Consider the following 7277-nt stretch of genomic DNA (forward strand, 5'->3'; position numbering starts at 1 on the left):
TAATTTAATACACGGGTCCAAAATGACCCGCTAAGTCTTCAGATGGCAGCAGAAAGCTAACACCAGAGGAAGGTTAATGCAAAATAGATGCATCCCCCATGGTTCTTTCAAAATAGCAGCAACCATTACCAATAGAACTCAGCCATGGAGCCAAGCCAAGCAAAGATCAAGGGAGTTAGCAAGTTATCATCATTGCACCGCATTCTCCATTTGGATACACATGGGGTGCCACCCAATGAATTATGGCATAACAAATTCATTCTAAAAATATGAGCTCAAAAGCAAAATTTGATGTAGGCTAATCAAATATTGATGGGTAATTGAAAAAGCTGTGCTTTATATTTCTAAGTTTAACGTCTCAAGGTGCAATTTTTTTTGGGGGAATGATGGGACATAAAAAGCGATAAATAATGTATTTACTTATTTTTATGGGGAGCTTCATGAATATTAAGGGATTTAAAAAAACAAGTGTAAGTGGAGTGAGACGCATTCATATCTAAGAAAAGAAATTCCACTTTGCTGTCAGACACAGGCAGCTATTGAACCAGGCCTCAAGGGAATAGATATTTTCATGGTGAGCGTTAGATGTAATGTCTTTTTGATAAATATGACGGTACTGCTTGCAGCTGGTTAGCTAAGTTTTGCGCAGAGAGGGAAACAGTAAAACGGCTAGCCTGGCTCTGTTAGAAGGTGACAATAACTGCCTGTTAGCACCTCTAGAGCTTAATAATTTGATACATCGTATCTCATTTGTTTAATGTGCTCAAACCGAAGACTGAAAACTTTATGCAGAGACTGTTGCACTAAGCTGAGCTACCCAGCTGCTGGCAGTAACTTCACATTATCATCCAGACCTGAGGTGTGGAACAGTTCAAGTATTATATTGAATCGAAACAGTACGAGCGTCACGGTTTGGTGCATGAATTTACACGGAGAATGCACAGTATAAAAATAAATAAAACTTGTGTGCAAATCAATTTTTGTGTTGTGGAACTGTGAGATATCTGGGTTCTTCAGCCTTAGCGCTGAAGCTCTGATTGGCTCGCCGTATGTCGCCAAGCTTTGCTTGTGTAGGCAGTTTTAGTGAGTCAGGGATAGCAGCACTAAGGGCGGGTATGGGGAGTGGCGAAGAGTGGGAGGACCCGCCGGCCTCTTTAGGATCGCAGGTTTGGGAAAACCTTCGGTTTCCTAGTCAGTTCCAGTAGTACAGGTGAGAGAGTGGTGAATAAGACTGCTGTTGTAGATCAGTGTTACCTTTCCAGCATCGCGGCTCCGAATTGTAACGGTAGTTGGGACAGACGCCTTGTTTCCTTAGGCTAACTATCCAAGCTTTAGCCAGGCAGGGAGCAGTTTTCTGTGGTAAAAAATGTCTAGGAGACGTCGTGATAACGTTGCATTAATTTATTTATTCTTTGCAGAGAACGGAGTTTTACAGCCGGTTGTCTTATTTGGTTTACAAGTTCCAGATGGAGTAAGGAGATGATGTGTGGTACTTATTGTTAACTGTTTACATCTTCCTTTACATACTTCAGGCTTTTGCAGCTAGCTCAGGGGAGAAACTAGGTGGAAGCCTGCAGCCTGAGACAAACAATAAAAAAATTGCCTTCTGCATTTCTGCACTTTTGTTTTGCTTTTCGCTCTATTGTACCAAACTCATACCAAACTGTCATGTCTGAACCGAGGTATGTACCAAACCCTACTAACCATGAGAGCATATTTCAGCTAGATGTCAGTGAATAAGCATATTTCCCAAAATGTCTAACTATTCCTTTAATATTGCAGAAAAAACACCAACATCTATAGTCCTTGAAATACAACTGTAAAACTGTGCTTCATGCATATCGAGCTGACCTTAAGTAAATCTGGGCTTCTGTGCATACAGCCCTTACCCAACGCTTGGAGTATCGCGATGAGACTTTTAATGGGCATTCATGTTTCTTGCCTCAATCCCCAGGCCACCTGTTTCCATGCACAAGTGAAAGTGAACAGTCAAGGTCAATAGCTGATAACACTCTTAACCTGAGACTGACCTCATGGCGGCTTGTTACACTTGAGGGGCCTCACTGTGGTGGAGGCAATTTGTCAAGTTCGCAACGTAACCGGCAATTACCCTGCGTTCTTATAGGCATCATGTATCATTGACTCTCAGCAACTATCTGTGGACCTCACAAATCCCAGCTGATCCAAAAAAGGCCAAATATAGCCCCCACATTAGAGTATGACCTCAAATATAATGTTTTTTTGTTGTTGCAATGAATACAATTCCTACACATCAGAATTGAGAAAGTATTCAGCAGCATACCATACCTTAAAGTGACTATATTCACTTTTTAATATTTCTGAAGCTCAGTCATTTTTCATACAATGATCTTAAATGACTTGTGACAGCAAATATAGATATATAGACTATATAATATAGACTAACAGTATTTTATATGGTTTTAAGTAAGGTCTCTCCCCAGGTTTGGTCACAGAATGATTTGAGGCAGGTAGACGGCGCTACAGTAACACATTCTGATGGGTCACAGATTTCTTTGTAACACCAGGAAGCCTGTGTTAGCATAACCAGCCTTTAGAGCCAGGTAGGAAGCAGGACATTTCTTTATGTAGACCTAATTGTATTTTAATGTTATTCTACAAGTTATGCTCGGTAGATATGGCTGATACTCGGGAAAGACAAAAGGTGATTATGTGAGTCACACTTGATTGGGCTATCAACAAGACAATTATGGGATTTTAAGTGATTCAAAAATGTCCCCGAATTGGCCCTCAGGTATGTTATATGTCTTTTTCATTCATAAAATAGCTTTAAAATGCACAACATGGTTGGACATCATTCAATTACGTCCTTGTGTAAAGCGTCCGTGGGTTTCATGAAATGTAACTGTATTTATGTAGCGCTTTTCTATTCTTAACAACTACTCAAAGTGCTATTACATCACACAGGAACCATTCACACGCATTTACACTGTGGCCAAGGGTACCTTACAAGTTGCCAACTGCTCATCAGATAAACACACACACATTCACACTCCAGTGCGCAGCATCGGGGGAAACTCGTGGTTCAGTGTCTTACCCAAGGACACTTTAACATGCAGGGCAAGGGATTGAACCACCAACCTTCCATTTGGCAGGCAGCAGCTCTACCACTGAGCCACAGTAACCCACAAAATGAGAAATGAGCTATATGAATTTAAGTTATTATTACGTTGGTTGCTTCAACAATCTCTTAATTCTTTGGCTTGTGACACAATGACAGTGATACCCGCGTTATCTCAACATACATCCAAAACACAAACAAAACACTTAAAAGGCAACAATGCATCTGTAACGTATTGTCTTATTGTAAAAGAAGGATGTTCTGTCAGAGAAAAACATTCATTGCAACTGTGTGACCTCCCTGTAATGCTAACTCTGTAATATACAGTGGGTAAAACTGACCCGTAAAGACAGAGATTTCAAAAAAGAAGTAATATTGAGTCTGTTATTTGGACCCACAGGGCTCAGTATTAGGTCAATAATTCATTGCTCTAAGTCATTACATGTTTAATATTTTATTACTATCATTAAACCACATCTTTCTTGATGTGTTATAATCTCAAGAAGGGTAGCCATCCATTTATTGAGCTGCTGTTGATTGAGAAAGAAAGAAAAAAGTTGAAGTGACCAACGTGATAATTATCGACGGGCAATATAAACTTGAGCAATTAAAATGTAGTATGGAAATCCACACAGCTTTCTTCTTTCACACAGTGCCTCATTTCTTCCTCTCCAACATCCTCCATACATCACCTTCACATATAGGTCTAATGTGGGTCAGTGCAAGCTTCTCTTGCTCAGTGAGAAAGAGCATCCTCATTCATCATTGTGGTGTAAGCTCTTTGTTTTTTTTAGATACAATTATCCCTAAACAATGGCACTTGCACAAAGATTTATTTGGGCTTTGGAGCGTTTACAATTTCCAGGATATGTAGATGCCAGACTCAGACTTTTGTGCAGATTCAGAAGTAATAGTCCGTTTGCAAAATGCAGGCCACAATATCACTAAGAAATTGCTATGTTAAACGCAATCTGAAATAACACTACACTGCTTCTTATTCAGAACTGACCAGTGTTGAATTGACACCTTTTAATACACATTTTCAATAAAACATTTGTTAACTTACTCAAGGCAGTGTGCAGTATTTGCATCCATGTGTAAATTGTTATTACCCAGAGAGCTGCTATAGTCTAGTTTATTTAACATTTGTCTTGGATGGGCACCCTCAGTGAGCATAACTTAGTTGGTGGCGTTGGCCCCCATATATAGAGGGTTGCTCCTTGACGCGGCGGGCCGGGGTTCAACTCCACCCTACTGGCCTTTGTTGCATGTCCTTCTCCCCTTTATGTATTCTGCTATCCTGTCAAAATAACGGCTGAAAATGCCCAAAAAAGAATTTGTCTTGAATGATGCCTCAGACTCCACTGGTTGGCTTTTGTAGAAACCTGCACTGCAGTTACAGGTTTAAATGTGAAAAACATAAAAGGGAAACTGATTGCAAAGTGTGACTTGGTTAATGAATGTCTTGTCTATTTCTACAACGCAGTACAATGGGAGCTGAGCATGGCAACTGAAGATCACATTTTAAAGTCTCTGTTCACTGCTGTGCAACCAACCAGACTGACAGGCTGTATTATGTAAAATTGAGCGTTCAAAATCCTGACCTGACTTTGTATGTGTCTTAGACAGACTTCTCCATTCAAAAACCCCAGATTATGAACATACGAAGAAGAAGAAGAAATATACTTGTCTTCTCAATTTCATCAGAGCCGAGCCGGAAGGATTCCGTTCTGTGTAGCTCCGGGAGGATTTGTGTCTTCTGCATGCGGTCGTCATGCCTGGCTGTGAGGGAACATTTCCTTCCAGACAGAGATCCAATCTGTACCGCAGGGGGGAAAGTCACCCCAAGGCTACAATTGTGAATGTGCATCCACAGTGCAGAGACAAACTCCTTTTTTTTAAAGAAAAAAAATGCCACGACCGGCCCTGAAGCCTTCTCACACCGTGGCCTCCCTGGTGTTGAGTTTTTTCATTTCCTCTGTGGCCTGTGAGCAGGTACTGTGTGGAACAAAGCAGTGAGGATTTGTTTTTTTTCTATTAAATTTCTGACATATACGCTGAGAGCATTTTAAACATAAATCTGAGAAAATGAAGATATTCTGACAGTTTCCACCTGTGACCTTCACGCAGCCCTTCTAATTAATGCCATTCAGTCAGTATTAACCTTTCTGAATAAATACCTGACATAATTCTCAGTCTTTCATTAAATGATTCTGTTTGAATGTGATGACACGGTTCCTTTACACTAGTTTCTTTTTATTGATGGTTAAAAGTGCACATGGGTGTTTTTGTAACATCTGTTGTAGCAACAATTACACTGTTTTTAAGACCCCAGCGGCAACACATTGCTAAATACAATGGATGTTGACACATTCTATGTATGTGATTGGCGTTAACAGTACTAAACAGTAACAAAACATCCATGGACAAATTGCAAGTTGTACAGAAAGCAGCAGCAATACTTTTGTCTAAGACCAGCAGGAGATCAGACATTACTCCTGTGCTTAAGGCTCTTCATTGGCTACCAATAGGTTTTAGAGTGCATTTTAAAATTTTATTCACTACTTATAGAGCCTTGCATGGTCAAGCTCCTGCTTACATCCAGGATCTATTGCACGCACACACTTCTGGTTGCTCTCTGAGGTCTTTAAAACCAGAGGTTATCGTGCTTTTTCTGTGGTGGGTCCAAGGCTCTGGAACTCTTTCCCTTTAGCCTTGAGAGCTTTTGATTCCATGGAAACTTTTAAAAAACACCTCAAGACACATCTTTTTAGACAAGCTTCTAGCAACATGCCTTAGTATTTGATGTGTTGCTGTTTTATTTGTTTTTACTGCAAAGCACTTTGTGACCCTTCTTGTCTTTGAAAGGTGCTATATAAATAAAGTTGACTTACTTACTTTACTTACAATACCAAATTATAAATTATAATACCAAATAAGTCTAATTGAGGTCTAACCAGTCAAACCAGAGTTTATTTGTGATTGTTGTTGACAAAAATCCTTGATTATGCGCCACATTTTCTTAAAAAATGCTATGAAATATGCTATGTTTGATGTAATATATTTATGCAACTTTATGCAATCAAATTGTGGGAAATGGAAAAAAAAGTCTCATTAAAAAAAGTGATTCCCCAACGTCCTGTTCTCACTAAGCTACTACCTTAATGTAAAGAGTCATGTCTTCTTCCTTCCTGTGATGGGCAAGCATACTACACTACAGAAAGTGCTGGGAGTATTTACGCTCTCATCTTGTTTTATTTCAGACCTTAATAATCACATGGCTCACACTTAAAAAACATTGATGAGTCAAACAATTTCTGTAGCTTTCTATATGGAATATGCTAAAACTCCTGTAAAAATCCTTTAAAAAAAAGCTTCCTGTTTTACAGAGACAGATACAAAAAAACTGACATCTTCTGTTAAATTAGATGCTTCCAATGCACAAAGTGCACTCACTTATTTTAATTTAAGTGGCAAATCAGACTGATTTCCGGGCTTTATCGTGGGGTTTGCTGATTTTTGACAATGTTCAAACATGGCAACAGGGGAAAATGCCTGCTCTTGTGTGACGTAAACGCAACGTTTTTGAACTTTCCAATGAGATATGTGGGACTTTTTTTGCAACAAAAATTAGGGGATTATGAAATCATGCAAGCCACACATTTTTTTGCACAGAAATCGGCAATTTATGGGGCGAAGGTGCTGCGCATTGGAAAAATTGTGGCCCCCGCATAAATATGAGGACTTTGGCTGATTATGCATTGAATTATGCGACCGCATAATCTCGTTTTTTCTGCCGGGACTGTCTAACGGGGTGTTAGGCCTCAACACATTAGTACCTTCACTTTACATTTTACAGTACGATTGACTTCTTGGCAAACAAATCTAATGTATTTGCTCATAAATAGCCCATATAATGTATGGTAGAAATATCTCCTTATTTGGTGTGAAAGCCATGCCTTGTGGTCAATTCTGTATTGTGGTACCTTCATCAAAAGTCCAGAGTGTGGGTTACTACTTCAATACTTTTACGTTGGGTTTTTAATAAGGAAACAAAAAAATAAATATCTATGTGTACAGGAAGACATTTATTGATGGCTGTGGGACCCCAAACAAAGAGTATTCTAAGTGAAGCCATTGTCCACAAAACACGAAGGTTAAATCAATGTCCCACTAT

The sequence above is a fragment of the Etheostoma cragini genome, chromosome 11 (genome assembly GCF_013103735.1).
Source record: "Etheostoma cragini isolate CJK2018 chromosome 11, CSU_Ecrag_1.0, whole genome shotgun sequence".
Taxonomy (NCBI): domain Eukaryota; kingdom Metazoa; phylum Chordata; class Actinopteri; order Perciformes; family Percidae; genus Etheostoma; species Etheostoma cragini.